The sequence below is a fragment of the Haliotis rubra genome, unplaced genomic scaffold (genome assembly GCF_003918875.1).
Source record: "Haliotis rubra isolate DU_JTF1 unplaced genomic scaffold, ASM391887v1 Scf1167, whole genome shotgun sequence".
Lineage (NCBI taxonomy): Eukaryota > Metazoa > Mollusca > Gastropoda > Lepetellida > Haliotidae > Haliotis > Haliotis rubra.
The window spans coordinates 93,103-113,089 of NW_025765078.1; the positions used below are offsets into that span (position 1 = coordinate 93,103).

Genomic DNA, 19,987 nt, shown 5'->3' on the forward strand with positions numbered 1-19,987 from the left:
TACTTAGCGAGTTCACGGCTTGAATTGGGGCGAGTCGATTGTCATACAATAGGGGAGATTAATGATTCCCTTGAGAAAAATCAAATAATTGTACTTGCTCACAGTATAAACTGTATTATTTATGTTATCTTTTAATGCTATTTCTTACAAATAAAATCACATTGGTTCCTGAAATAAAGCATCTATGTTGCTGAAAATGTCTTATTTTGTTCCTTACACAATCTGTCCCTCAACTGGACGATTCCAAGCGCTTTCCAGGAAAAAGGCCCCTTCACGACTTGTGTTCTTGCGCGCTAAAGAGTCCGGTTTTAAAACGCTTGTCGGTCGTGCAAGGATGGAAATAAAGCTACTCTGTTTTCAATTTTGGGTTCGGTTTTAAAATTACATTTAGCGGTCTTATATCAACGATAAAGGAGCGCAAAATTGAAAATAGAGTACTTTTATCTTCTAAGCATGGGTTGCCGAAGATCGTCCCAGGTCGCACCGTCACGGCAATTAAGGGTTAACCTGCTTGAAACACGTAAACCCCATGTACCTCAGTCTGTGACCTGTGTATCTAAAACCCGATATACTTCTACATTTCAGTCATCTTGAGGTAAACGTAACCTGGAGATGTTTCTTTAATTGTCTTAACACTCAAACTGTGACTGCAAGTGAAACGAAAGAAAGAATTGTATCAAGGAAATCGGGACAAAAATGAAACTAGGAAAGTACTGTTAAAATTAAGATTTACGTCATATCCGGTACGGTGCCATTTTAGTCGGACAAAGTGTTTGCCACTGTGTGTTTATAATTCTTACTAAATACTCGAACTTGCTATCAAATGGAGAGTAAGGAATGTACAGGGATGCTCTTTGCTTTCCTTCTGGGGATACCGTCTGTCATGGGTAAGTTCAGGTTCTTCACTACAGAAGATGCTGCTAGGTTCCAAAAGTCGCATGGACGTCCATAGGCTGTATTCTCAGCTTTCTTGTCATCTTACAGGTTTAGTTGTGTTCATTATAGTTCTGCGTTCATGATATAACCAATGTATTGATTATGTGCATGTTCATATGTTTCATATTACGTTACTACAGCGGAGTTAATAACGTTATCGATAAATAGGTTGCATGTTGCCATGTGTGGGTTGACTAAATGTGAGAGAATGTGTGGCAATCTTTGGGCTGAATGTGTGGTAATAAGTAGCATAATGTGTTGGCTGAAGGTGTGTCAATGTTTGGACTGCATATGTGTCAATGGGCATGATAATGTGTGGGTTGAATGTGTGGCATCATGTGGGTCTGAAAATGGGGCAACAGAAAGGGTAATGAATGTGATGAATATGGGGCAATAGGTGGGCTGAAGGTGTGACAGTCAGTAGTATAATGTACGGGCTGAAATGTATAACGACGTGTGTGGCAATAGGTAGGGCAATATGTGAGCTGAAAGTGTGGGCTAAATGTCAGAAAATGTATGTCAATGTGTGGACTGTTACAATTTGTTGGCTGAATACATGGCAATATGTGAGCTGAATGAGTAGTATATGTGCTTGAATCTGTGGTGTTGTATGATAATATGTTGATTTAATCGTGGGAATGCGGGATATTTATATCCCAAGACACAGAATATGTGATTGAATGAATGGCAATATGTGGGAATACTAAATCTTTTGTTGAGTACATGTATTTGGTAAACTGTGACAACGTGCAGCCTGAATATGTTCATGTGTGGCAATGTGTGGTAAATGTCTGACAATTTGTGACCTGAATGTGTGACAAAGTATGACCTGAATGTGTGACAAAGTATGACCTGAATGTGTGACAATTTGTGACCTGAATGTGTGACAAAGTGTGACCTGAATGTGTGACAAAGTATGACCTGAATGTGTGACAAAGTGTGACCTGAATGTGTGGCAATATATGATCTGAATGTGTGGCAATGTATGACCTAAATGTGCGACAAAGTATGACCTGAATGTGTGACAAAGTATGACCTGAATGTCTGACAATGTGTGACCTGAATGTGTGACAAAGTATGACCTGAATGTGTGACAAAGTGTGACCTGAATGTGTGGCAATATATGATCTGAATGTGTGGCAATGTATGACCTGAATGTGCGGCAACGTGCGACCTGAATGTGTGGCCATGTGTGACCTGAATGTGTGGCAATGTGTGACCTGAATGTGTAACCTGAATATGAGGCAATGTGTGAACTGAATGTGTAGCCTGAATGTGTGGCCTGAATGTGTGACCTAAATATGTAGCAATGTGTGGCCTGAATGTATGACCTGAATGTGTAACAATGTGTGGCCTGAATGTGTGACATGAATGTCTGACAGTGTGTGGCCTTGAATATGTGACAATGTGTGGCCTGAATGTGTGGCAATGTTTTACCTGTATGTGTGACCTGAATATGTGGCAATGTATGATCTCAATTTGTGGCCTGAATGTGTGGCAATGTGTGGCCTGAATGTGTGGCCTGTGTGTCTGGCAGTGTGTGGGATGAATGTGTGGCAGTAGTTTGGTTGAATGTATGACATTTGTTAGGGTAATGTGTTGGATTGATGTGTTACCTGGGGCAATGTGAGGGTTGACACATCGGACACCTGGACACATGGCGTGGACGAAACTGGTCATCGAAAAGTATACAATCTTTTCCATTCTCAACGGCTATGATTACAAAACGAAATACATTTACGACTAGAAAGGTGTTTTTATTGAAGGAGCAGTCCAATCCTTTCCCATAAGAAACATTCTGACGTACAATCATGTTTTTTGTGGTAAATATTGAGCGGGTGTGGCTTAACGTCACTATTAACAACCTTCCAGCAAATATCACGGTGGGGGTTTAATTCATACACTGTACTCATGAGGGTAATCGAACCCTGGTCTACGGCGTGCCAAGTGAACGCTTTAACCACATGGCTACCCACCAACATTATCACGGTGGGGGACATCAGATATGGGCTTCGCAAATTGTACCCATGTAGGGAATCGAACCCGGGCTGACGAGCGAACGCTTTAACTACTAGGCTACCCCACCATAATAAAAAAACAACAGAAGTGTCGAATAAGTCAAGAGGTCCTGATCGCTATTTCTTCTAAGAAACTGACAGGAACAATGCCAAACACACGTGTACTTGTGTATTTTTCTTCTTTTGTTTTATTGTGCAGGGGAGGATTACTGCATGTTTGGCCACGTGGATGGAAAAACTAATGCCGAATGCAGATTGAGCAACGGGTATGTTTGGGCGTCCATGAGTCACCTTGCAGCAATGTAACATCGGTCTCTCTATAGTCGAGTCTGGAACAAACAGTATTGATTACTGAGCATCGATCTCTGTACTTGGGACACGATGACAACATCGATCATGAAAGTCAGTGACCATAGCAACCCGGTCACGTTGGTCTGTTTTGAAAAGTATGGGTTCAGGAAGGCCACTTTTCACTAGGGTCTTTGAGGGGTCTTAGCGATACATCTAAATGGAGAAAAACTTCCGATGGTGATTTCAGCGTGTTCTTTTGTTTAAGTTTGTTCCAGTTATATGACGGCGGTCCTTAGATATAACATATGCTATATTTGGGATAACACTATCTTAGTAAAGTACAAATACTAGTACTCTTTGAGTTGAGTCCCATCCGGGATTCCAACCCAAACCAGGCACCTCATCGCCAGCACACAAAGTCAGCCGCCTAACCTGCTCAGCCACTGCGACTTCCACAAAAATTGAAGTCGGACAACTGGCAGTCTAGACTACAGCTATAATTACACTATGCCATTTAGAAAGTGGTCAAATGTAACATATGTTTGGGATTACACTTTCTTAGTTCAGTACAAGTTCTAGTTCTTTTTGAGTCGAGTCCCATTGAGTCGCTATTCTTTTGTTTATGGTTACCATGACACGTGTTATATTTTGTATTTTGTTTCTTTCAGGGCTGCTGTTGGAATTATAGTGGCAATCATTGCTGTGATCCTGATTGCAGTGATAATTGTCCTCTGTAGAATAAAAAAGGTGCACCTGGAACATGGGCTGTTTTAATGGCTGCGCTGGTGAGTTAACCTTATAGTGACACTATAATTGCATCGGGTGGTGTAGCTTCGTGGTTAAGTTGTTTGCTCATCGCTTCCGGAAACGCGAACTGGATTCACATCATGAGGACAAATATCAATATAGAACAAGTTTTTATGGATAACAACTTCTTTATTTCGTGAGTACGACGTTTCGATACAGATTCTTGTACCGTTGTCAAGCAAGAGTGATACATGAAGTGTAGGAGCTGCATATATATACTGCATATAACAATGAAACAACATAATAGACAAAGGAAACAACATAACTGCCATGATTGGCTAAGCAGTAAGCTGATGAAGCCAGTGAGTACACAAAGGATAGTGAATGGAAGCCAGAGATGTAGTTACAATGAGATGTTTATACAATAGATTGGGCTTGGTGGGGGAGTTGATCATAAGCTGATGGAATGAAGTATCCTTGGTCACGGTTGATGGTGGGCTTGTGGCGTTTGATGTGAATGGCTTCTGTGAGCTTGCGTTTAGTGCAGTTCGTTTGGTTGTTGGCAAGAATGGTGATGTCGGACCACTCTATTTGATGACAAATATCGTTTCCTCGCCATGGCATGGTTTGAACAGTGATGATTCTTTGAAGATGAATATTTCGTTTTTTATTGGCAACCCCAAACATATTAAAAATGTACCAATCAAATTTGGTAAATGAAGCATAATAACTCACCACTGTAAGTAATCTAACCTCGTACAAACCCTGAATGGCATCCCACTACATCATGTGGCAAAAGAATAACTATTCCTTTCCTTCTTTTCAGAGTGTGGATAATGACAAACCCTTTCTACTAGCAACAAGAACCAGTTCTACCAGATTCAGACTATTACATCCAGCAGAAAATGTGTTTTAAAATACCGTTATATTATGTTTACGTATTTGGATGAAAATGATACACAGAGAAAAAATCAAACCTGATTTAGATTTGGACAGTACTGTGCCTGGATTCGTCTTGAAATAGGAAACCAAGCAACTTTCTTTGTGCTTTATAGCTAAGAATTCATGATAGTACTTCTCCTGTCTTACAAGCACATCACAATCTATTTGGGCGTTTTGGGGGTTGTTTGTTCTGTTTATTGGTTTGTTTGTTTTGTTTTTGTTTTGTTTCTTGTGGATGATAACAGCATCTATCTGTTCCATCTGTACTTTGTAGCTACACTTTTCCACTAGCAACGAGAACCAATTCCAGATTCAGACTATTACATCCAGCAGAAAATGCGTTACCAAAACACCGTTGCATGATGTTTACGTATTTGGACGTATTGGGATGATGCACTTGCCATGACCCAAGCAACACCAAATCCAGATTGTGTTTACGTTTGGACCGTCATGCAAGCGTGAATACTGTTCTGCCGCTGATTTGCACATCTTGAATTGTAAATCTGAGGTAAAATATATGAACATTTGTGTGTATGTATTTTTTAAACAATTGTCGTGTCGCAAAATACTTTTGTATTTTAGGAAGAACCTACATCACTCACTATCCTTCATTTTAAGGAAAACAACTCATTTTGAAAAAGTTTTGTAGTTGTAGTTTCATAATAAACTGTAAAATCTAAAAGAACTTTGTTACGTTTTTCATCATACTTTTTAACACTGTAAAATTGATATGTCCACACAAGTCATATTATCAACGGTATTTAACTGTTGATATGTATTGAGTCACACATTCTACATGTACAAAGTACAGAGATCAAGAAAGTTAATATCGAACCATGTCAACAGTTGGTTGGACGTTACTTTAATTTCATACACGTAGGTACTTTCGCCGTCAATGATCATATCACCTCACCTGTCTTGTATCGCTAATCTTTTGGTAAGGAAAACATTGTTAACACCTATTCGTCAGATTTCTTGTCATTTCTCATTTTGCCCACATCTCTTTCTCTCAAAACGCCCCAAACCCGGGTTCGATTCCCCGAAAGAGTACAATGCGTGAAGCCCATTTCTGGTGTCCCCCTCCGTGATATTGCTGGAATATTGCATCCCGTGCTTGTCGTAAAAGGCGACTAACGGGATCGGGTGTAGCTAAGGAACATAGCGTTCACTGACATGTATCTTAGCTAGATCGGGTGGTCAGGCTCGCTGACTCTTTTCGGTCATCGTATCCCAATTACCGTTCTTTATTAATCGCCCGTTGAAATCACTGTTTAATCATTTTACAATGTTATTACACATTGTGTAATAACATCGCGTGATGCCGTACGTATGACGTCAAAGTGGTTTTCAGTTGTAACGTCACCATGCCAATACCTCTGTCACAATAGTATTAGACCTTACTTGACTCGCGGAAAGCTGAGAGTCATCACACTCGTTGAATGCTTAGGAAGGAATTACTTTGCTCGATATTATTTTGCTAATGTTGGCTGAGTAAGAAATAAAATGCTAAAATATGTCCCCTTGTAATGTCATATTTATGAAACTCGTGAATTGTATTTCGCTCGTTAGATACCAAACCATTCACTTGTTTCCTAAATATGGTATTAAACAGGACATCGTTTAGTATTCTCTATTTACTGCACAAATGTTCATGAATAAAATGGATAATAAAGAAATCAGTACACTCGAGCAAGTGTGTCATACGGTTTATAAATACGCAACTCGTGCAAAATTATGGTCATGTAATAATCTCTCTATATATGTCCAAGAGGGTAAGTAACTCTACTTACATTGTACGTACGTCAGACGTATAATGAACTGCACCAGTGGGGCAGGATAGACACCTGGACACCTTTGAACACCAGGTATTATCACTATTTGATACTGATCCGTTGACATGCTCCGTCATCATATCTCGTAGTGTCAACCACTGCAGCATATGGTCGATTGTTAATAAACAAAATGGTAAAGCTGTAATACTGCTGAAACAAATATATACTCGTGATATAATCACAATTGTACAATTGATCCTGATAGTTCTTCTGGATGTGGAAAAGTTTTTGTCTCTCATATAATGAAAAACAAATGTTACCCAATAGATTACCATTCACTTAAAAGTCTAAGAAAATTCAAAATGTGTCACGCGCACAAATGCACATCATGGTTTTGAATCCTGCTGGAAATTTCCTGTTTCCTGATATCATTCGTTATCGTTTTAGACAAAGCAAAATTGCTGAATAATGACTTTTTCTTTGGCTATGTGATAAGTTGGGGTTATTTAAATGTAAAATTCGGATAATTACACGGAGTACTGAATTTAAAAAATAGCATATCATTGATCACTGATCATAACATCACTAAAATAATTCTGAAACGTCAAAGATAAACCTAGAATAGATTTTGAAGTTTTGTAAAATACACCCACGCCAATATGAACTTTTAGCCATATTGGATAGTGTTTACAAAATAGAAGCGACCAAACCCTTTCCACATACATAAGAAATCTCTGCCAAAAGCAAAGTCGATTGAAATAGGAAATTAAGAAAACGTACAATACAAAGATTTAGTAAACTCATACTTTAACAATATGGACGTCAACTCGTTAAAAACAACAAAAAGGCATGCATGTCAAGAAAATAGAACTCTAATATGCACATCAATTAAACAAACAAGTAAGTGTCATGAAAAGGTGCCAACATGCAGTCGAAGAAAGCCACATAACTGATTCCCCTTTACCTGAAAAACCAATAATACTCCTGGGATGTTGGGATTGGTGACAAAATATCAATTACTGACAAACGTCATGCTAGCAAACACTGACAAACGTCATGTGGGCGCGAAACCAATGTGAGTGAAAACGTGAAAGGGAGTTAACTCTAATAAAACTAGCGTGAACATGCAAAGGGAGGCCACTCGTGACGAACATATCAAAATATATTTTAGTAAGGTGAAATTACCAAATTATCAAAGATTCTGTGCAGCATGATGCCAGGACTGACGCACAATCACTCAGAACGAGAACGGTCATTATCGGTATTTCTTACAATAGAAACAATAAATACAAGTAACCATACGCAGATAATCAGAATCTGTCTCCTTACTTTCAAGGGAAGGCTCCTCGCAAAATTCTGCGTACCCATAACAGCGAACCCGCCATTGAGTAAGACTGACTGAATGAGTTTTTTGTTTCACGCCGATTTTGGCAATATTCCAGCAACATCACGGCGGGGAACACCAGAAATGGGGATTCGAACCCGCGTCTTCGGCGTGACAAGCCAACGCTTTACAGTCTACAGTCGCCTACATTATTGTAGCTGTGAGTGTTTGTGCCGCCAGTTTTTGTCTGTCGCGATACATAGCTGTGAGTGTTTGTACAGCCAGTTTTTGTCTGTCGTGGTATATAAACGACAAGCTGTGAGTGTTCGTGCCGTCAGTGTTTGTCTGTCGTGGTACATAGCTGTGTGTGTTTGATCCGTCAGTGTTTGTCTATCGTGGTACAAAGATGTGAGTGTTTGAGCCGCCAGTGTTTGTCGGTCGTAGTACATAGCTGTGAGTGTTTCCGACGTCAGTGTTTGTCTATCGTGGTACATAGCTGTGAGTGTTTGTGCCGTCAGTGTTTGTCTGTCGTGGTACAAAGCTGTGAGTGTTTGTGCCGTCAGTGTTTGTCGGTCGTGGTACACAGCTGTGAGTGTTGTGCAGCCAGTGTTTGTCGGTCGTTGTACATAGCTGTGAGTGTTTGTTCAGCCAGTGTTTGTCGGTCGTGGTACATAGCTGTGAGTGTTTGGGCCAACAGTGTTTGTCGGTCGTGGTACATAGCTGTGAGTGTTCGTGTCACTTGTGCTTGTCCTGGTACATAGCTGTGAGTGTTTGTGTCACTAGTGTCTGTCGTGGTACATAGCTATGAGTGTTCGTGTCACTAGTGTTTGTCGGTCGTGGTACATAGCTGTGAGTGTTTGTGTCGCCAGTGTTTGCCCGTCGTGGTACAAAGCTGTGAGTGTTCGTGTCACTAGTGTTTGTCGTGGTACATAGCTGTGAGTGTTTGTGCCGCCAGTGTTTGTCCTGGTACAAAGCTGTGAGTGTTCGTGTCGCTAGTGTTTGTCGTGGTACATAACTGTGAGTGTTTGTGTCGCCAGTGTTTGTCGTGGTACATAGCTGTGAGTGTTTGTGCCACCAGTGTTTGTCGTGGTACATAGCTGTGAGTGTTTGTGTCACCAGTGTTTGTCGTGGTACATAGCTGTAAGTGTTTGTGTCGCCAGTGTTTGTCGTGGTACATAGCTGTGAGTGTTTGTGTCACCAGTGTTTGTCGTGGTACATAGCTGTGAGTGTTTGTGCCACCAGTGTTTGTCGTGGTACATAGCTGTGAGTGTTCGTGTCGCCAGTGTTTGTCGTGGTACATAGCTGTGAGTGTTTGTGTCTCAAGTGTTTGTTGTGGTACATAGCTGTGAGTGTTTGTGTCACTAGTGTTTGTCGTGGTACATAGCTGTGAGTGTTTGTGTCACTAGTGTTTGTCGTGGTACATAGCTGTGAGTGTTTGTGTCGCCAGTGTTTGTCGTGGTACATAGCTGTGAGTGTTTGTGTCCCTAGTATTTGTCGTGGTACATAGCTGTGAGAGTTTGTGTCACTAGTGTTTGTCGTGGTACATAGCTCTGAGTGTTTGTGTCACTAGTGTTTATCATGGTACATAGCTGTGAGTGTTTGTGCCGCCAGTGTTTGTCGTGGTACATAGCTGTGAGTGTTTGTGTAACTAGTGTTTGTCATGGTACATAGCTGTGAGTGTTTGTTCAGCCAGTGTTTGTCGTGGTACATAGCTGTGAGTGTTTGTGTCACAAGTGTTTGTCGTGGTACATAGCTGTGAGTTTTTGTGTCATTAGTGTCTGTCGTGGTACATAGCTATGAGTGTTCGTGTCACTAGTGTTTGTCGGTCGTGGTACATAGCTGTGAGTGTTTGTGCCACCAGTGTTTGTCGTGGTACAAAGCTGTGAGTGTTCGTGTCACTAGTGTTTGTCGTGGTACATAGCTGTGAGTGTTTGTGCCACCAGTGTTTGTCGTGGTACAAAGCTGTGAGTGTTCGTGTCACTAGTGTTTGTCATGGTACATAACTGTGAGTGTTTGTGCCACCAGTGTTTGTCGTGGTACATAGCTGTGAGTATTTGTGTCACTAGTGTTTGTCGTGGTACATAGCTGTAAGTGTTTGTGTCCCCAGTGTTTGTTGTCGTGGTACATAGCTGTGAGAGTGTTTGTGTCACCAGTGTTTGTCGTGGTACATAGCTGTGAGTGTTTGTGCCACCAGTGTTTGTCGTGGTACATAGCTGTGAGTGTTCGTGTCGCCAGTGTTTGTCGTGGTACATAGCTGTGAGTGTTTGTGTCTCCAGTGTTTGTTGTGGTACATAGCTGTGAGTGTTTGTGTCACTAGTGTTTGTCGTGGTACATAGCTGTGAGTGTTCGTGTCACCAGTGTTTGTCGTGGTACATAGCTGTGAGTGTTTGTGTCACCAGTGTTTGTCGTGGTACATAGCTGTGAGTGTTTGTGTCACCAGTGTTTGTCGTGGTACATAGCTGTGAGTGTTTGTGTCACCAGTGTTTGTCGTGGTACATAGCTGTGAGTGTTTGTGTCACCAGTGTTTGTCGTGGTACATAGCTGTGAGTGTTTGTGTCACCAGTGTTTGTCGTGGTACATAGCTGTGAGTGTTTGTGTCACCAGTGTTTGTCGTGGTACATAGCTGTGAGTGTTTGTGTCACCAGTGTTTGTCGTGGTACATAGCTGTGAGTGTTTGTGTCACCAGTGTTTGTCGTGGTACATAGCTGTGAGTGTTTGTGTCGCCAGTGTTTGTCGTGGTACATAGCTGTGAGTGTTTGTGTCACCAGTGTTTGTCGTGGTACATAGCTGTGAGTGTTTGTGTCACCAGTGTTTGTCATGGTACATAGCTGTGAGTGTTTGTGTTGCCAGTGTGTGTCGTGGTACATAGCTGTGAGTGTTTGTGTCACCAGTGTTTGTCGTGGTACATAGCTGTGAGTGTTTGTGTCACCAGTGTTTGTCGTGGTACAAAGCTGTGAGTGTTCGTGTCACCAGTGTTTGTCGTGGTACATAGCTGTGAGTGTTTGTGCCGCCAGTGTTTGTCGTGGTACAAAGCTGTGAGTGTTTGTGTCACCAGTGTTTGTCGTGGTACATAACTGTGAGTGTTTGTGTCACCAGTGTTTGTCGTGGTACATAGCTGTGAGTGTTTGTGTCACCAGTGTTTGTCGTGGTACATAGCTGTGAGTGTTTGTGCCACCAGTGTTTGTCGTGGTACATAGCTGTGAGTGTTCGTGTCGCCAGTGTTTGTCGTGGTACATAGCTGTGAGTGTTTGTGTCTCCAGTGTTTGTTGTGGTACATAGCTGTGAGTGTTTGTGTCACCAGTGTTTGTCGTGGTACATAGCTGTGAGTGTTTGTGTCACCAGTGTTTGTCGTGGTACATAGCTGTGAGTGTTTGTGTCACCAGTGTTTGTCGTGGTACATAGCTGTGAGTGTTTGTGTCACCAGTGTTTGTCGTGGTACATAGCTGTGAGTGTTTGTGTCACCAGTGTTTGTCGTGGTACATAGCTGTGAGTGTTTGTGTCACCAGTGTTTGTAATGGTACATAGCTGTGAGTGTTTGTGTCACCAGTGTTTGTCATGGTACATAGCTGTGAGTGTTTGTGTCACCAGTGTTTGTCGTGGTATATAGCTGTGAGTGTTTGTGTCACCAGTGTTTGTCGTGGTACATAGCTGTGAGAGTTCGTAACACCAGTGTTTGTCGTGGTACATAGCTGTGAGTGTTTGTGTCACCAGTGTTTGTCGTGGTACATAGCTGTGAGTGTTTGTGTCACCAGTGTTTGTCATGGTACATAGCTGTGAGTGTTTGTGTCACCAGTGTTTGTCATGGTACATAGCTGTGAGTGTTTGTGTCACCAGTGTTTGTCGTGGTATATAGCTGTGAGTGTTTGTGTCACCAGTGTTTGTCGTGGTACATAGCTGTGAGAGTTCGTAACACCAGTGTTTGTCGTGGTACATAGCTGTGAGTGTTTGTGTCACCAGTGTTTGTCGTGGTACATAGCTGTGAGTGTTCGTGTCGCTAGTGTTTGTCATGGTACATAGCTGTGAGTGTTTGTGTCTCCAGTGTTTGTTGTGGTACATAGCTGTGAGTGTTTGTGCCACCAGTGTTTGTCGTGGTACATAGCTGTGAGTGTTCGTGTCGCTAGTGTTTGTCATGGTACATAGCTGTGAGTGTTTGTGTCTCCAGTGTTTGTTGTGGTACATAGCTGTGAGAGTTCGTAACACTAGTGTTTGTCGTGGTACATAGCTTTGAGTGTTCGTGTCACTAGTGTTTGTCTTGGTACACAGACAAAAAGCTGGAAATATGTTCTACTACCCAACGCTCTGTATGCGTCATGCAGTTGCTGTCCGTGTGCCTTGTACCCGGAACACGAACAGAAGAAGATGAAGATGTGAAGAGTTACTTGTCTTCCCTCGAAATCGTCAATACTGATCATATGACAGTTCACTTGGGACCCACAGATGGAGTCGTCCTCCAAGTGTGTCATTTCGCTGTTGTTGAGTAGTATAAGCAGTGAAGAGTTATCTCTCATTAACCTCACCTCTATTGCACGCTGTGGTAGAATGGCGGCTAGAATGCACTTTACCGGGCGCAGCCGTCTCCCTTCACTTGCATCTTTAGAGTCAAACAACCCTTTTCGATACTTAGGGTTAGGGTTTAGGGTTAGGCACCTTTTACGATCCTTAGGGTTAGGGGACCCTTGAAAATGTGCACCCGGTAAAGTGCAGTACTCCCAAAATGGCGACAGATACGGATTTAGTCAATATTTAAATCGGTCTTCATTGGTTGATAACCAGTGAAGCTTCATCCCGACACTGGACCATCAACAGTGGCCAAAATACCTTCAGTTGGTTCATAGCCATGGAATAATTCCCGACTACTCACGTACCTCTTTGTTCAACGGATCTGCGCGGTGCAAGTTCATGTACCTGGATTACCTTAAACATTATTCTGATTACAGTTGTTCTTAGATGTTCCACTAAATGGGTGTTTGAAATGGTGGAGGGGGAAATGATAATGGCAGCGTGTGAGGAAGGGTAGATATTGAATAATAGGAACTGGTAATGAATATTATCGGGCCCTGAAGGCGTGTCAGGAATTTGCCAAGGGGAAGTATGTGTTTTTAATTCTGAAACGTAGATAATAGATGAATAGGAAAGATGATTAGGAATTTGAAATAACCGATATGGGATTGTTCTGTTAAATGAGTGATAGTCCCCCTTCAGATGTTGAACACTACATTTGGACCCTTTACCTTTAATTGTCTGTGCCATATTCCAAACCTTAGAAACAATTGTTCGTGAATTAATTTTAGAAACATAGGTTTGCCATGATTGTCATTTATTTAGCTTAAATGTGCAACGAATCTTTGCGTTTGAATTTTCAAATTGACATTATTTACAGTTGGATGGCGACCGAAACATTGTTTTGCTTTCTTCCTAGCCTTTCTAGTTTGGCTGCAGTCACCGTCAAACCATGGAGTACGAATGTGTGGAACTGTCGAGGACTTTGGAATCAGCGATTATATATAGTAAGCTCATCAGAATACGTTTGGATAGGATCAGTAACATTCAGAAATAATTTGTTCTTTAATCTCTCAGTGCATAAAGTAAATACTCCCGAAAAAGAAACCAACTGGTTTTGGTAAAGTTGGCATCATTGGGTTTACGGTAGAAACAATAGCTGGAAGTGGGTCATAAAGCATCTGAAGATCAGATTGGCGCAGAGTGGATGATGCCGGAATATACAGCACATACAAGGTGACAGCAATATGCAGAATAATACGACTTGCACGAAGACGGGTATGGAGAGGAACAATGCTATGGATTCACCAAAACAGAAGATCCTCCAGTAGCCTTATCACCTGGAGGTGTGAAACACTTGTATGAATCATATTGTTTTCAATCCAATATATCTGTAGATTTTAGGTACGATTCTTGCAAACATACTGCTGATGGTTCAAAGGATTTAATTAAAAGTTAACTCCATTATGGTTCCATTAAAGAATATTGAAAAACAGCTGATTGATTGACTGGCTTCCATGTCTGAAGGTTAGGAACTGTTACGAACTTCAAAAGGCGATATTAATGGGGAAGGCACGACCAAATATTGGGGGTCCTTAATTATTTCTTCTTCAATTGTTTCCTTCCTAACGCTTAGTCCCTTAATATATATAATTTTGATAGTAACAAATAAACCCATTCAAATTGGAAAGCAGCCCCGATAAGTGAGAATCTAGCCTTGCTTCATTTATATCTTTAGCATTGCCGGAAGGGCTAGGCAGTAGGGAAAATAATATGGTTCAGGGACTGTGAGACAGACTAGGTGAACCTTGTTTTAGGTCAAATAGAAACAGTTAATATATAATTACATACGATAGAATGTGGAACGTAAAGGGGAACTTTCCACATCTTGTCTGGCGATTTTGTGTCCCGGTGAAACTAGATGACCTGGTCATTGGACTTGTTTCGGGTGAAATAAATGTTGTTTTACGGCATATGGAAACCATTATTTTATAATTACATGTGATAGAATGTGCAACGTAAAGGGGAACTTTCCACATCTGGTGTGGCGATTTTGTGTCCCGGTGAAACTAGGCGACCTGGTCAATGGACTTGTTTCGGGTGAAATAAATGTTGTTTTACGGCATATTTTATAATTACATGTGATAGAATGTGCAACGTAAAGTGGTCATTTCAAATCTTGTATGGTAATTGTGTATCACGGGGAATCTCGACAACCTGGTCAATTGTCGTCCGATTGATTGAATGTTGTTTTACGGCATATAGAAATCATTATTTTAAAGTTACATGTGATAGAATGCGGAGCGTAAAGGGGTCATTTCACATCTTGTGTGGTAATTGTGTATCACGGGGAATCTCGACAATCCAGCGAATAGACTGTTACCGGTGGGGTGAATGTTGTTTTAAACAAATCGAAACTGTTAGACCCGTGAAGGGACGGGTTAGAATTGGCTTTCAGCAATCCATTTATATAATAAACGACTCACGGTATCTGGTGATCAGACTGATGATGTGGCTGATGCACGATACCATCTGCTTAGACTGACGTTCATCATGTCAATCACTGGATGGTCTGATCCATACTTGTCTATTCATAGACAGCCCTCAAGAAGCTGGAAAATATTATTGTTTAGCGCGAAGTTAAACACTTTTTTTAGAAATGATTCATGACAGAATGTGGAAGAAAGTGGAAGGTAGCAGAACTAGTTTATTTAACACCAATACCGATGATGGTAATCACTCGGTTGTCTGGACCGGACTCGTTTATTCACGGACGGCCGTCAAAGAGCTGGAAACATTGACTGATGGTGTTGACTGCGAAATTAAACGGACAAAAAGATTGTTAGTTCAAATGTTTCGTATTCCCCACATGGGTACAATGTGTGCAGCCCGTTTCTGGTGTTCCCCGCAGTGACATTGCTGGAATGTTGCTAAAAGCGGCGTTCACGAAACCATACTCACTTACTCAAATGATTCCTGACGGAATGTTGATGAATGTTGAAGGTAGCGGCCCCAGTCCACATCCTGTATGGCGTTCGTGTATCTGTGAAGCAGACAGCCTGGTAAATTGACGTGTTTCCGATCAAATGAATGTTGTTTTTCGCCAAACTGATCAATACTTGCATATTTTACAACCGATAATCTGAAAATAATGGAAACCAAACCCGACAGGGCAGCGAGAGAAAGTGTTATATTGCAAACAACTTCAACAGGTAACTTCTCAAATTTCTCACAAATCACTAATTGTTTCATCACTTTGTTTCAAAGCGCCTGGGGGGCGTTGGGGTAGCCGATTGGTTCAAGCCGAAGGTCAGGTTCGATTGCCCACATGGGTACAACATCTGTTCCCCGCAGTTATATTGCTGGAATATTGCTAAAGCGACGTAAAACACCACTCACTCACTCACTCACTCACTCACCCACTCAAAACCCACCCACCCACTCACTCACTCACTCACTCACTCACCCACCCACCCACCAACACACTCACTCACTCACTCACTCACTCACTCACCCAACCACGCACCCACCCACTCACTCACTCACCCTATACACCCACCCACCCCCACTCACTCACTCACTCACTCACCCACTACTACTACTATTATTACTACTACTACTTCTACTTCTACATCTACTGCTACTGCTACTACTGCTACTTCTACTGCTTCTACTGACACTACTGCTACTACTACTACTACTACTACTACTACTACTACTACTACTACTACTACTGCTACTTCTACTTCCACTACTGCCACTACTACTACTACTATTACTACTATTACTGCTACTACTACTACTACTGCTGCTACTTCTACTACTACTACCACTACCACTACTACTGTCTTCTTCTACTCTACTCTACTCACTATCAACTACTTCCTACCACTAATTACTACTACTACTACTCACTGCCACCTTACTGCTACTCACTACCACTGCTGCTCTTACTCACGCTACTCACTACCACTACTATCACTACTACTCCCCATTTCTACTGCTTACTTCCACCACTCACTACCAGGCACCACTGCCACTTCCACCTGCTTCATCACTGCCACCACTCGCTACCACCACTACTAATTTCCTTCCACCACCACCAAAGCCACTCTACTTCCACTGCTACTCACGCCACAATTACCACCACTTCTGTTACTGCCCACTACCACCACCACCACCACTACCACCACTGCTACCTACCACTACTCTACCACAACCACTTCCCAAGGCTCACTACTACTGCCACCACTCACCACCACCACCACTGCTCCTCCTACCCACTCTCACCACTCCACTGCCACCACTGCCACCACCACCACTACTACCACTGCTACCTTACTCTACTCACAACTGCACCACTGCTACCACCACTACTTCTACCACTGGTACTTTTCCCACCACTTATACCACTACTCACCACCACCACTACTACTGCCACTACTGGTACCATCACCACTACTACTACTACTACTACTACTACTACTACCACTACTACCACTACTACTACTGCTGCTACCACTACTACTACCACTACTACTACTACTCTACTACCCAACTAGCTACTACTTCTGCCACGCTACCGCTACTACTACTACAACTACTGCTACTACTACTACTACTACTACTACTGCTACTACTACTACTACTACTTCTGCTGCTGCTACTACTACTACTACTACTACTACTACTACTACTGCTACTACTGCTGCTACTACTACTACTACTACTACTACTACTACTGACTACTACTACTACTACTACTACTACTACTGCTACTGTCACCACCACTTTCAATGAATGATTAAATGTTCTAGCTGACCGAGATAGATGAGAGTGGCCATGGATTGATTGTCTTCAAGAGTAACGCATTCTTTGAAGCGGCTGTAAAATATACCTTCAACAGAATGGGTTACACAAGCAACCGTCATTAAACTTAACAGGCATATTTAACAATTCCAGAAATTATTGTTTGCTACATAAACAACCCAATATGGGATTCAAACAGGATTGTGAGGATGCTTCTTTTTTCAATCTAGTTTTACTTAAACTGACTGAAATGATACCATTCGCAGTGTAAGGGAGACAACTCTTGTAAGATATTGTCAAAATAAATGGGCTGACGTATTCTGAGCTCGCTCTCAATTCCGAAGCCACTCAACTGGACAGTTATAGTCCGTTTGACTCAACACCGAACCGATGAATGGAATCTAACTCGAAAACTACTAAACATATAATACTCAATGAAACACTGATCATAATCAAAACACCAGACCAACTCTGTGTTTTTTGTGTGTGCAGAATTCATGTCCTAAAATTAAAGAAAAGTTGTTCAACAAACTATCATTAAAGTTCTGTCACAGTTCACTATTTGTTACGAGGGAGGAATGCAAGGAGAGGAACAGCCAGGTGTACGAGAAATACGTGGGCAAGTGCCGACAAAGTTATTACCCACACCCTTTTAGACAAATAATTCCTTGTGTGTTGATATTTCTTATCCACGGTAGGACACGTGAAGATCTGGGTTATAATTGGTCTTGTAACATGTCATCGTATCCCAAGGGTGCTCATGTTCTTGATCACTGAGTGCCAACATGTGTCAACCAAATCAGCGATTACTGAAGATCAATTCTACCCGGTATCTTCACGGTTTGCAGGCAATTAAATTATATGGTAGCTTCCCTGGGGACTGTTAGTTAGTATTATTGAGAGAAATCCATTATTTATTTTTTGAGAAGGGTGGTGTAAAATAGTGAAGGAATTGAAAAAAACTGTTTCTACCCTGAATACGTCTTAGTGATAACTACCCGTGAAGATCTGGGTTCGAAATGATCTTCAATAACCCAAGCTTGTCGTAAGAGGCAACTAACGGGATCGGGTGGTCAGAGTCACTGACTTGGTTGACACATGTCATCGGTTCCAATATGCGCAGAATCGATGGTCATGCTGTTGATCACCGGATTGTTTGGTCCAGACTTGATGATTTACAGACCGCCGCTATATGACTGGAATAGTTGCTGAGTGCGGCGTAAAACTAAACTCACTCACTCTTGATGATAATTATAGATTTTTGATACCCCCTCATAAAGCAACATACAGATAATTATCATAATCACAAATATATTCATACAATTCGTACACATACGGATACCATGCAAAACAGCTGATGCAGTTAGTAATTAGTACATCCTAAATGTCTTTCAGTTGCTGTACATGAGTAAACACATTCAATACAAAGACATCCTATAAATGTTATCTATGCGACATATTAACCACGTGTGTGGGCCTGGGTTTATTCCACACCTCTGAAACCATGAGGTATTAAATCTTATGCGGGTGTGGTCGAAGCAAGCCCTCTGGTTGGTCGACGACACATTAACAGCTGATGCTTTTTTTAGGGAAGCCATTGCTAGAATACAATTCTAATATTTTCAAGTCAAGGAGGCGATGAAATTCAAAATTCCCACGAATTTATAAAGAATGTGCAGATTTACAAGCGTCAACCAATCAGAAGGTTTGCTTCGACCACACACCCGTTTTGTGCAGACCTATCCTCATCCATTTGTGACTAGATCGTTAAGTTGAGGGTCAAAATTGGTTTTATGAGTGGTGATCGATAGGCCAATCATTCATGGTTATGTTTACATTAACTTTTAATCGACTGAATGCGATGGTATCGTAGCTATCGGCAAAGCAGGCGGGGTACACCGAAGCATCCAGCCTTGTCACAATTTATTATACTGTGAAGTATTTCGAGTCAGGGGTCATCTGATCTTTTTTTAAAAATCTTTAATCCTCGCAAAAACTCGAGGGCCTGTGGTTTAAACATCAGCTAGATCTTTGGACGTAATCTTTCACATCCTGACAGAATGAAACGGTCACATAGGAGTGGTAATGTCCGGTCTTTACCAAGATGCCCAACGTCATCATGTAAACATCACAATGCAGGTATAAGGCAATACCAGCTGTTGTCTCCCTTGTCCATCCAGAATAACCTTTCTGTACAGAACTCCGCTCTGAAATGTAACACTGTCAAAGTGCCGATACAAGGCAGTATGAGTTTGACATGGTTGATAACCATGCGTCGCGATTTCTTCCTTGCTTTCACCAGTGCTCTCCATGATCTCAGAATGTCATCAGAAGACTGAGCCATTGTCCAGTCTCGCTGTGTCATTGATGTAAGATGCTGTCAAGGTGGATCCAGACTTGTGACCTCTTGTGATATGGAAGAGCACAATGACTCTATCACTGGGTGATCTTGCAGAGCATTGCATACTGTTTTTATGTAATGCTGACATTTTGGATTGTTGATTATTTCTCTGTTCTGATAATCTGGAGAGTCCATCTTTATCTGCAATATATAGACCTGTAGCCAATTTTAAAAAGTATGCACCAAGGGCTGCCAGCCATCGGTGTCCTGTGGCGTCAGGTGTGTACATAAGTTAGAAGGTTGTTGT

The 19,987-nt window shown here is 41.7% G+C and overlaps 1 long non-coding RNA gene across 1 annotated transcript; it reads left to right on the top strand.

Annotated features, from left to right (window-relative positions):
• The first annotated feature begins 723 nt into the window (after positions 1–723).
• On the top strand, positions 724–5,616 carry LOC124256925. The gene is made up of 4 exons (XR_006893129.1): positions 724–887; positions 3,154–3,220; positions 3,914–4,030; positions 4,819–5,616. It is a non-coding gene; the product is annotated as an uncharacterized LOC124256925 (long non-coding RNA).
• Positions 5,617–19,987: the final 14,371 nt, after the last annotated feature.